The sequence below is a fragment of the Babylonia areolata genome, chromosome 35, assembly GCF_041734735.1.
Source record: "Babylonia areolata isolate BAREFJ2019XMU chromosome 35, ASM4173473v1, whole genome shotgun sequence".
Taxonomy (NCBI): Eukaryota; Metazoa; Mollusca; class Gastropoda; order Neogastropoda; family Buccinidae; genus Babylonia; species Babylonia areolata.
The window spans coordinates 3562387-3574886 of NC_134910.1; the positions used below are offsets into that span (position 1 = coordinate 3562387).

The following is a 12500-nucleotide window of genomic DNA, read 5'->3' on the forward strand; positions in this document are numbered from 1 at the left end:
TCTGTCTGTCTGTCTGTCTGTCTCTCCCTCTCTCTCTCTCCCTCTCTCTCCCTTTCTCTTTCTCTCTCTCACTTTCTCTTTGTCTGTCTGTCTCTCTCTCTCTTGATTTCCCCCCCCCCTCTCTCTCTCTCTCTCTCTCTCTCTGTCATTATTTCTTATGTTGAATGAACAACTTTTTTTCTTTTTTCTCCAACCGTACTTAAAAACAAAAAAAACCCACAAAAAACAACAACACGTTATTTCAAAATTGCTCATCTTTGATTCCACGTAGACGTAGTACCCTTCCATCTGTCCCAGTTCCCCCCACCTTCCCCCCTCCACCCCCTCCACCCTTCCCCATTCCTCATCTCCTCCCCTTTTTAGTCTTTTAAAAAATTTTTTTATGGTAACATCCAAATGTCAAAATGACAAATACTTTAGCTGGCTGTCTGCCGTCACCAGCGGGTGTGATGGGGACAGTAGACAGAAGTCTTGAGACAAACGACTGAGGTTGTAGTGGCAAGACAATGCAATATGATACAATGCAGAGCAGTGCAATACAACATAATACAAACCAATACAGCACAGTACAGTTCAGTGCAGTGCAGTACAATACAACATAATACAATACAATGCAGTACAATGCAGTACAATACAGTACAATACAATGCAGTACAGTGCAGTACAGTACAATACAATACAATACAATGCAGTACAGTACAATACAATACAGTACAATACAATACAATACAAACCAATACAGCACAGTACAGTTCAGTGCAGTGCAGTACAATACAACATAATACAATACAATGCAGTACAGTGCAGTACAGTACAATACAATGCAGTACAATACAATACAATACAATACAATACAATGCAGTACAGTGTAGTACAATACAATACAATACAGTACAGTGCAGTACAATACAGTACAGTACAGTTCAGTGCAGTACAATACAATGCAATACAGTACAATACAATACAATACAATACAATGCAATACAATACAGTACAATACAATACAATAGAATGCAATACAATGCAATACAGTACAATACAATACCACTTTATTAACCCCTCACTCCTTAAATATACATCGAAAATCACATAAATGCAATGATATGAATATACAGGCACAGCCATGCTCATTGGAAAAAAAAAAGAAAAAAAAAAAAAAAGAAGAAAAAAAAAAAAGAGATACATACAGCATACAAATTTGTATTCTATCTTCATCACACACACACACACACACACACACACACACACATACGCAAACAAGCATCTGCACATATTTCCACACACACACTAGCACATGTGCATGCGCACGCACACACACACAAGGACCAAAAAAGACTTGTTCTTTTTTCTTTTTTTTTTCTTTCTTTTTTTATTTATTTTTATTTATTTTTTTTTTAATGTTGCGGTAATGCCATTGACAGGAAGCAAAAGATGGAGCAGCCAAAAACAAAAAAAAAAGAAAAGAAAGAAAGGAAAGTTGCTTGACACTGTTTGATTTTTCCGTTGTCCACACCACAGGTTACGCAGGTCCTCGCTATGATGCAGCTGGCCGTGTCATCAACTACAGCATTCTGGGAACTTTTGAGGATTACCGCCGGGAGGCCCTTGAAAGAGGAGACTTGCTGGTAAAAGGATTATTATCATCTTTCAGATTAAAAAAAAAAAAAAAGGTTTTGGTGTCATATTGGAGTGGTGGCCTAGAGGTAACGCGTCCGCCTAGGAAGCGAGAGAGAATCTGAGCGCGCTGGTTCGAATCACGACTCAGCCGCCGATATTTTCTCCCCCTCCACTAGACCTTGAGTGGTGGTCTGGACGCTAGTAATTCGGATGAAACGATAAACCGAGGTCCCATGTGCAGCATGCACTTAGCGCACGTAAAAGAACCCACGGCAACAAAAGGGTTGTTCCTGGCAAAATTCTGTAGAAAAATCCACTTCGATAGGAAAAACAAATAAAACTGCACGCAGGAAAAAATACAAAAAAAAAAGGGTGGCGCTGTAGTATAGCAACACTCTGTCCCTGGGGAGAGCAGCCCGAATTTCACACAGAGAAATCTGTTGTGATAAAAAGAAATACAAATACAAATACTGTACCATGTCAAACTGATGCAAACTAGGCCTATCGGTTTGCCCTGCTTGGCCAGATTCCGCGCGGCTAACAGTGAAAAGACGACCCGTCTTGCCCTGTCCACTCTATGAATGTTACATGTTTGTCTGAGTGTGCATGTGTGCGTGCTGAAATTTGATTGGATGACTCAGGAAACAAACAATGATGAGAGCCCAATGGCAGCCGTCAGTCAACTCTACCCGGGTAGGCAGCCTGTTCAGTAAATGACCCCGTGTTTCTAAAGCGCTTAGAGCTTGGTCTCCGACCGAGGATAGGCGCTGTATAAGTATCCATATCAATCAATCAGTCTTCTTCTTCTTCTTCTTCTGCGTTCACTCGTATGCACACGAGTGGGTTTTTACGTGTATGACCGTTTTTACCTTGCCATGTAGGCAGCCATACTCCGTTTTCGGGGGTGTGCATGCTGGGTATGTTCTTGTTTCCATAACCCACCGAACGCTGACATGGATTACAGGATCTTTAACGTGTGTATTTGATCTTCTGCTTGCATATACACACAAATGGGGTTCAGGCACTAGCAGGTCTGTACATATGTTGACCTGGGAGATGGTAAAAATCTCCACCCTTTACCCACCAGGCGCCGTCACCTTGATTCAAACCTGGGACCCTCAGGTTGACAGTCCAACGATTTAACCACTCGGCTATTGCGCCCGTCAATCAATCAATCAATGCTGAGACGTCTCCTTGAGAGACTGGAACAGGAACCTCAGAATAGTTGCTTCGTTCATCATGGACTCTTTGTACCTGAAGTACTGATTCATCCATAACGCCCAGCTGCTTCCCGCGGACCAGTTATTGATATTTTCCGTACTGCAGTAGGTGTGTTCTTAGTTTCGCTTTCTCAGTGAATTGTATTTTTGACTCACTTGTGTAAACAAAGTGAGTCTATGTTTTAACCCGGTGTTCGGTTGTCTGTCTGTGTGTGTGTGTGTGTGTCTGTGTGTCCGTGGTAAACTTTAACATTGACATTTTCTCTGCAAATACTTTGTCAGTTGACACCAAATTTGGCATAAAAATATGAAAAATTCAGTTCTTTCCAGTCATGTTGTTTAAAACAATATTGCACCTCTGGGATGGACACAAAAAATAATAAAAGAAGCCTAATTATATGCAAACTGCATTTACTGTTATATTTATATTTTTTGTATTCTCTAAACTTGGCACTTTGACCTCTTATTCTGACCCAACAACAAGAGCAGTCATTATTATCATTTTTTTGTTCAAACAGGAACTTCTTTTGCTAAACATGGAATTTTTATTTATTTTTGCAAACGTTTTTGGTGCAGATAGTAAAAAAAAGGGGAAATTACTCTATAATTAATGCTAGGGGACGTAATTTATCACAAGTGAGCCTTGAAGGCCTTGCCTCTCTTGTTACTTGGTGCTTTTAGCCTGTTGGCTGTAGTCTCTACGTTGTTCACTGGTGTTTTGAAGGGGTTGAGAGAATGTTTGCTGGTTTGTTTGGGGTTGGGTTTTTTTTTGGTTTTGTTTTGTTTTTTGCATGATGTATGGCTTTGACAGTGAACCCAGCAGCTGTTATTTGGCTGGTCCGGCCCACAGAAACTGCAGTGCAGCTGCACCAGTGGGGTACTAAGTGTACTTAATAGTTGCGGTGGTTCTGGTGATGGCAGCAGCGTGTTGTGGTGCATGTGAGAAAGAGTGAGAGAGAAAGGAGGAGAGAGAGAGAGAGAGAGTGAGTGAGAGAGAATGAGAGAAAGAGAGAGAGAAAGAGGGAGTGAGAGAGTGAGAGAGAAAGGGAGAGAGGGGGGGGGAGAGAGAGAGAGAGAGAGAGAGAGAGAGAGAGAGAGAGAGAGAGAGTTTCAGTTTCAGTAGCTCAAGGAGGCGTCACTGCGTTCGGACAAATCCATATACGCTACACCACATCTGCCAAGCAGATGCCTGACCAGCAGTGTAACCCAACGCGCTTAGTCAGGCCTTGAGGGAGAGCGAGAGAGAAAGACTCTGTGTGTGTGTGTGTGTGTGTGTGTGTGTGTTTCATCTCCATGTGGACCATCTGTTGAACGGCAGGACATCCCAACCCCTCGCATTAACGAGGCGTTCACCAAGGACAAGCTGACGGTGAAGTACGAGAAGAAGAGGAAAGCGACCGGCGGAGGAGCGCGGGAGGAAGGTGGACGAAAGCAACGCTCTGCGAAACTGGCAGCAGAAAATGATGGAGAGAAAGAGGCAGCAGGGATATATTTCCAGTACGGGTCTTTTTTTTTTTTTCTTCTTTCGTCTTTCTTTCTTGTGTTTGTGTGAGTGTGCGTGTGTGTTCATGTGTATATGTCTGTTCGTGTGCGTGTGAGAGTGAAAGAGATTACAAGTATGATGGGGTTTTTTTTTCTTTTTCTTTCTTACTTGTGTTTGTGTGAGTTATTATTATTTATTATTATTGTTTATTTATTTATTTACATAAGCTTATCTATTATTTATTCACCTTTTTTTCTTTTTTTTTCTCAAGGCCTGACTAAGCGCGTTGGGTTACGTTGCTGGTCAGGCATCTGCTTGGCAGATGTGGTGTAGTGTATATGGATTTGTCTGAACGCAGTGATGCCTCCTTGAGCTACTTAAACTGTGTGAGTGTGCGTGTGTGTGTGTGTGTGATATTTGTGTGAGTGTGTGTGTGTGTGTTCATGTGTGTCTGTTCGTGTGCGTGTGAGAGTGAAAGAGATTACAAGTATAATGGGGTTTTTTTTTGTTTTGTTTTTTCTGGAAATGTTTCTCAGCATACATCCTTGCAAAGTGTGTCGACAGTGAAAGGGTTTGTAGTCACTGATTATCAATTTAGAACAAAGGTTTGTTCTCAGAACTACTGTAGAAAGTACCACAATACCTTCCAAAAAGTCATACTGACAGTTACTGTAAGACACTGAGTGTGTAGTTGTCTCATTCATTGATAACTATTGATGTGTGATTGATGCTGATCAGTATATGGTTATCAGTATATTGTTGTGGTGTGTCCTCAGAACTTACTGGTTATCAGTATATTGTTGTGGTTTGTCCTCAGAACTGCTGGTTATCAGTATATTGTTGTGGTTTGTCCTCAGAACTGAAGGTTATCAGTATATTGTGGTGTGTCCTCAGAACTGCTGGTTATCAGTATATTGTTGTGGTGTGTCCTCAGAACTGAAGGTTATCAGTATATTGTTGTGGTTTGTCCTCAGAACTGAAGGTTATCAGTATATTGTTGTGGTATGTCCTCAGAACTGAAGGTTATCAGTATATTGTTGTGGTATGTCCTCAGAACTGAAGGTTATCAGTATATTGTTGTGTGTCCTCAGAACTGAAGTTTATCAGTATATTGTTGTGCTTTGTTCTCAGAACTGCTGGTTATCAGTATATTGTTGTGGTATGTCCTCAGAACTGAAGGTTATCAGTATATTGTTGTGGTATGTCCTCAGAACTGAAGGTTATCAGTATATTGTTGTGGTATGTCCTCAGAACTGAAGGTTATCAGTATATTGTTGTGGTTTGTCCTCAGAACTGAAGGTTATCAGTATATTGTTGTGGTATGTCCTCAGAACTGCTGGTTATCAGTATATTGTTGTGGTGTGTCCTCAGAACTGAAGGTTATCAGTATATTGTTGTGTGTCCTCAGAACTGAAGGTTATCAGTATATTGTGGTATGTCCTCAGAACTGAAGGTTATCAGTATATTGTGGTGTGTCATCAGAACTGAAGGTTATCAGTATATTGTTGTGGTATGTCCTCAGAACTGCTGGTTATCAGTATATTGTGGTGTGTCATCAGAACTGAAGGTTATCAGTATATTGTGGTATGTCCTCAGAACTGAAGGTTATCAGTATATTGTGGTGTGTCATCAGAACTGAAGGTTATCAGTATATTGTGGTATGTCCTCAGAACTGAAGGTTATCAGTATATTGTGGTGTGTCATCAGAACTGAAGGTTATCAGTATATTGTGGTATGTCCTCAGAACTGAAGGTTATCAGTATATTGTTGTGGTTTGTCATCAGAACTGAAGGTTATCAGTATATTGTTGTGGTTTATCCTCAGAACTTACTGGTTATCAGTATATTGTTGTGGTTTATCCTCAGAACTTACTGGTTATCAGTATATTGTTGTGGTTTGTCCTCAGAACTGAAGGTTATCAGTATATTGCTGTGGTGTGTCATCAGAACTGAAGGTTATCAGTATATTGTGGTGTGTCCTCAGAACTGAAGGTTATCAGTATATCGTTGTGGTTTGTCCTCAGAACTGAAGGTTATCAGTATATTGTTGTGGTATGTCCTCAGAACTGCTGGTTATCAGTATATTGTTGTGGTGTGTCCTCAGAACTGAAGGTTATCAGTATATTGTTGTGGTATGTCCTCAGAACTGAAGGTTATCAGTATATTGTGGTGTGTCCTCAGAACTGAAGGTTATCAGTATATTGTGGTGTGTCCTCAGAACTGAAGGTTATCAGTATATTGTGGTGTGTCCTCAGAACTGAAGGTTATCAGTATATTGTGGTATGTCCTCAGAACTGAAGGTTATCAGTATATTGTGGTGTGTCTTCAGAACTGAAGGTTATCAGTATATTGTGGTATGTCCTCAGAACTGAAGGTTCTCAGTAGTTTGTGGTATGTCCTCAGAACTGCTGGTTATCAGTATATCGTTGTGGTTTGTCATCAGAACTGAAGGTTATCAGGATATTGTTGTGGTTTATCCTCAGAACTTACTGGTTATCAGTATATTGTTGTGGTTTATCCTCAGAACTTACTGGTTATCAGTATATTGTTGTGGTTTATCCTCAGAACTGAAGGTTATCAGTATATTGTTGTGGTGTGTCATCAGAACTGAAGGTTATCAGTATATTGTGGTATGTCCTCAGAACTGAAGGTTATCAGTATATTGTGGTATGTCCTCAGAACTGCTGGTTATCAGTATATTGTTGTGGTTTGTCCTCAGAACTGAAGGTTATCAGTATATTGTTGTGGTTTGTCCTCAGAACTGAAGGTTATCAGTATATTGTGGTATGTCCTCAGAACTGCTGGTTATCAGTATATTGTGGTATGTCCTCAGAACTGAAGGTTATCAGTATATTGTGGTATGTCCTCAGAACTGAAGGTTATCAGTATATTGTTGTGGTGTGTCCTCAGAACTGAAGGTTATCTGTATATTGTTGTGGTATGTCCTCAGAACTGAAGGTTATCAGTATACTGTTGTGGTTTGTCCTCAGAACTGCTGGTTATCAGTATATTGTGGTATGTCCTCAGAACTGAAGGTTATCAGTATATTGTGGTATGTCCTCAGAACTGAAGATTATCAGTATATTGCTGTGATGTGTCCTCAGAACTGCTGCAGAAGGCCCCCGAAGACCTCGCCATGAACCAGGCAGACGGTTACCGTAAGACACAGGAAGACCGCTATCTCATTGACCGCACCATCCCCTTTGTGGACTACGGAAAAGGATGTGAGTATAAATTACACTCTGATTTTATCACCTTAATTGTGAAGAGAATCATTTTGAAAGATGGTGGATGATCTGATTGATACACATGTGATTATGATTGCGCTGATTTTGGCTCACTTGTGTAAACAAAGTGAGTCTGTGTTTTAACCCGGTGTTCGGTTGTCTGTGTGTGTGTGTGTGTGTGTGTCCGTGGTAAACTTTAACATTGACATTTTCTCTGCAAATACTTTGTCAGTTGACACCAAATTAGGCATAAAAATAGGAAAAATTCAGTTCTTTCCAGTCATCTTGTTTAAAACAATATTGCACCTCTGGGATGGGCATAAAAAAATAAAAAAAGGAGCCTAATTATATGCAAACTGCATTTACTGTTATATTTATATTTTTTGTATTCTCTAAACTTGGCACTTTGATCTCATATTCTGACACAACAACAAGAGCAGTCATTATTATCATTTTTTGTTCAAACAGGAACTTCTTTTGCTAAGCATGGATTTTTTATTTATTTTGCAAACGTTTTGGTGCAGGTGGTAAAAAAGGGAAATTACTTTGTAATTAATGCTAGGGGACTTAATTTATCACAAGTGAGTGTTGAAGGCCTTGCCTCTCTTGTTTTCATTTATGTGAAGAGAATCGTTTTGAAAGATGGGGACTATCTGAAAGATAACACATGTGACTGTGATTAAGGACTTTTCTAAATAATACACACATATCCTTTTTTTTCTTTTTTCATTGTTGAATAGATATGGGTATGTTTTTTGGTATGCAAATAATTGAATAATGTATACATTTATTCCTCTTTTTTTTTTTTTTCTTTTTTTTTTTTCTTTTTTTTAATATATGAATAAAATGAATTACCCTCTCCTGCTGTTTTATGTGCAGAGTTTGTATACTTGTGTTTGGCAGAGGTTTTTGGTTTGTTTGTTTTTTTGTTGTTGTTTTTTTTTCCCTTTGTTTTTTTTTTTTTTTATGAGAAATCAGAGTTCTGCAAATGTGCAGGGCTGTCTCAGCATCCATGGAAGATTTTCCTTTCTTTTTTTCTTTCTTTTTTTCCCCCCCTTCTTTTTCTTCCGTCATCATTTTTCTCCTTTCTTTCTGTTATCTTTTTTTTTTTTTTTTTTTTTCACTCTCTCTTCTTTATTTTCAGAGTTTGGCAGAGTTAGTAAACATACTTGTGTTTGGCAGAGTTAGGAAACACATTTTTAGTAATCATATGTCTGTTTTATTTGGCAGAGTTATTAAACATAGAGTTAGTAAATGTATTTGTGTTTTATTTGGTAGTTAGTAAACATATTTCTGTTTTATTTGCCAGAGTTAGTAAACATAGAGTTAGTAAACATATTTCTGTTTTATTTGCCAGAGTTAGTAAACATAGAGTTAGTAAACATATTTCTGTTTTATTTGGCAGAGTTAGTAAACCTGTTTATGTTTTATTTGGCAGAGTTAGTAAATATGTGACCCTCCACCACGAAATGAGTCGCTTTGCACCAGAGGTCGATTTTTAGTTATTGGTATATCATAAATCTGCAATAAATGACCTTTACAGCGAAAAAAAAAGTTTGTAAATCGGATGATTCTGTGAAAAGTTATTGTGATTTGAAGTTCTAAAGTCGCGAAAGTAACGAACTGAGAAATCAAGGCCGAAAAGTTTTGGAACATGTTCATAGCAACCACATACTTCTAAGCAAGATATGTTCATGAAATTTGGCACACACATAGTTAGTGGCAATATCCACAATTGCACAAAATTTGGAAGAAAAATATTGAGTGTATTTGATTTTATTCAAATAAGAATTTTCTAATTTTTTTGGAAAGAATTGCAACTGAAGTATTAGTATACTTACTTTTTAATCAGCTCAACATGACTAAAAACCTTCCAGTTTTAAGATCAGTTTTGTTGTGGTGTTGTTTGTGGTCCAATTACTATGAAACTTTTGCTATGTACAGTATGTGTACTAAACTTTATGCCAGATTAGAGGTAAAAAATGCTAAATCATGATGCCGAATCATGTGATTGTTGTAATTCAATGTGCTCACTGGCTTAGTGTGCTTGTGATATTACCATAATCCATACAACAAGCACAACAAAATAACAAAAAAGATCCACACAACAAAACTGCTCATACAAAAGGTACAAGTTCATGTGTGTTTTATCCCAGCATAGCATCAAATGAAATACATTTCATAATCCAAATGAACACTTCAAACACTTCATCTGCAAAGAAAACCTACTTGTCAAACCCATACTTCACACAATAAAGACACACAAACTCATCAAACAAACACTCAATCTGCTAAAAAAAAAAAAAAAAAAAAAAAAAAAAAAAAAAAAATGTGCAGATATGTGGCACAGGTAATCAATTCTTGTGGTACAAAGTGTCATCAGGGTGGATGGTGTTGATATTGAACCTTCTTCCTCCACTCTTTTTTCTCCACCGGTGGTGTCAGTATGTTCCAAAAATGCATGGTTTATCCTGAAACAGTTTGTTATGTAATACTTCTTTATCTCTTTTCATTTCCTTTGTTTTGAATTATTTTCTATATGTTCTAAAGTTTATTCATTAATGCCTTAAATATCAACAGTAATTTCAGTTTTGTACATTTACATCACAGCTTTCATTCTTTACACAGGACTTTACAAAATGCTTTACTTCTAGTTCTATGTATTTTATCAGAAAATAAAAAAAGAATACACTTATGATATATATATATATATATATATATATATATATATATATATATATATATATATCATAATATAATCAGACAAAGCAGTTTACTGATAATAAAAGTATGAAATAGTGATTATTAATGCTGTATCACTATGAGTATCAGTGTGCATATCAGTGTGCATGTGCATGACATGCTGCAATCCATTAAGTTACTTTATGCATAGTGGCATGTCAAGCACATGCACACTTATATCATTTATGTAAATGTCTGTGCAAAAGTTTACAATTCCATACATGTACATCTAGACAAAGTTTGTAAAAAGAAACTAAGTTTGCATACTTCATGGTAAATTTATACTATAAATCATAGTACATTAACAGTTGACTCACTCACTCATAGATAGTTCACCAGCAGACAGTTCTTTAGTTGACAGTGTAGTTAGTTTGGTGGTGTTACCTCTCCTTCTGATGACATGACTTGCCAGCAGTGATATCAGAATTATTCATTGGTGTACAGGCAGGCATATAAAGTACCATGATATCTTTCAGGGCTGAAAAAGAAATTGAACTATTAGTAATACTGTTAGTATTTACTGTTGACACAACTCTATATTTATTTAAAACAACACACACACACACACACACACACACACACACACACACACACACACACCAACCTGACACACATTCACATAAAATATCCATTGAAGCAAATTCTGTGAAACTGAAAACTGTTCATAATGTCATGCCCCTGAACCTCCCCTTGCTCAGTTAAATGGTTAAACTGTGAAGGGACAGTGTGTGTGTGTGTGTGTGTGTGTGTGTGTGTGTGTGTGTGTGTGTGTGTGTGTGTGTGTGTGTGTGTGTGTGTGACTCACTGTGTGACACACATTGTGTATGTATGTGTGTGTGTGTGTGTGTGTGTGTGTGTGTGTGTGTGTGAGTGACATGTATACACACTGTGTCACACATTGTGTGTGTGTGTGTGTGTGTGTGTGTGTGTGTGTGTGTGAGAGAGAGAGATCTTTTAATTTACATTCTGTTAATTTCCTCAGATTCACTTTATTCTTTTAATCATTTTTATTCCACATGTCAAACAGTGAATTCCTGTTCCAATGTAAGACAATAAATCAGTCTTGAGTCAATAATTGTTAAATAAATTATTATCAATTGATTATACCATCATTACATTTCAGTATTTGTCAATGTGGGTAAAATAAGAAAGCTTACCTTCAGACACTTCAGCTATATCCAGTCCCCCAGTCACTTTGCTTGCACATTCCTTGTGTGAGCTGTGAGAAACCCAGGTCTATCACTTCAGTGCAGCAAGTCAGTTTCACTTGCTTCCATGTCAGTCACAACACTGATGGCACCTGGTGCATGTGATTTCGGCAATTACAGGCGAAGGCTTCCAATCTTTCTGTATCTAGTGCAAATGTTGATTCGTCATCTACATCAAAATTAATATTATTGTTGATGAAAACTGAACGACAATCCTGCGTCGTCTGCTTTCGAAATCAGCGTGGCCTTCGTGTTCACTGAGATCGATTTCATGAACGGTCAGTTCCATCAATGAAGTACTGGGTTAGAAACTCACAAATGTCGTCTTCTTCATTGAATGGCAAAATGTGTGCAGCGCAAGTGTATCTTGTCAGGAAATCGCCAAGTCAATCTTGAAAACGTGCTTCCGAACCCTGCGACCATGTTTATTTGAGCTAGCGTGCTGAATGGCTGGTTTCGTCACGTGGCCTCTCTCGGCCAATGACAGAGGGGATTTTCCTTCATAGTGACGCATTGTTTACGTAGTGTATCCTTATTTTGAAAGCGACGATTCGCTCGTAGTTAAAAAATCAACCAATGAGAAGGACATAGATTGAAAGAGACGGACTTGACCTTTAAAACAATGTATGATTCGACCGGTCGATTCCAAGAGATGACGGAGGGCAAGCTTGTCAAAGTTGATCGATTTCGCGAAGTCATAGGCGATCAGAATGACGGGTTAGGCATTTTAAGCACACTTTTAAGGCAAAAGAAGACACAGTTATGCCTAGATACTTCAATATGAGATAAAAGAAAGCCTAAAGTTTACTATGAAGTCAAAATCTGAAAATCGACAACCTGACCCCCACCCGCCTAAAATCGCCGCTAGCGGGAAAGTTGGTCAGGGACAAAGCGACTCATTCCGTGGTGGAGGGTCACATATATGTCTGTTTTATACTGGTAGAGTTAGGAAACATATTTCTGTTTTATTTGGCAGAGGTAGAAAACATATTTTTTTATTTCAT

General features: G+C 38.2%; 1 pseudogene across 1 annotated transcript in view; it reads left to right on the forward strand.

Annotated features, from left to right (window-relative positions):
- The window catches only part of LOC143277764 (MYCBP-associated protein-like), a 56034-nt pseudogene that overhangs the window by 5374 nt on the left and 38160 nt on the right, over positions 1-12500 (forward strand). Inside the window, exons 5-7 of the transcript XR_013053785.1 lie at positions 1519-1625; positions 4156-4334; positions 7424-7543. The product of XR_013053785.1 is annotated as an MYCBP-associated protein-like (transcript). The remainder of the gene's footprint in view (positions 1-1518; positions 1626-4155; positions 4335-7423; positions 7544-12500) is intronic.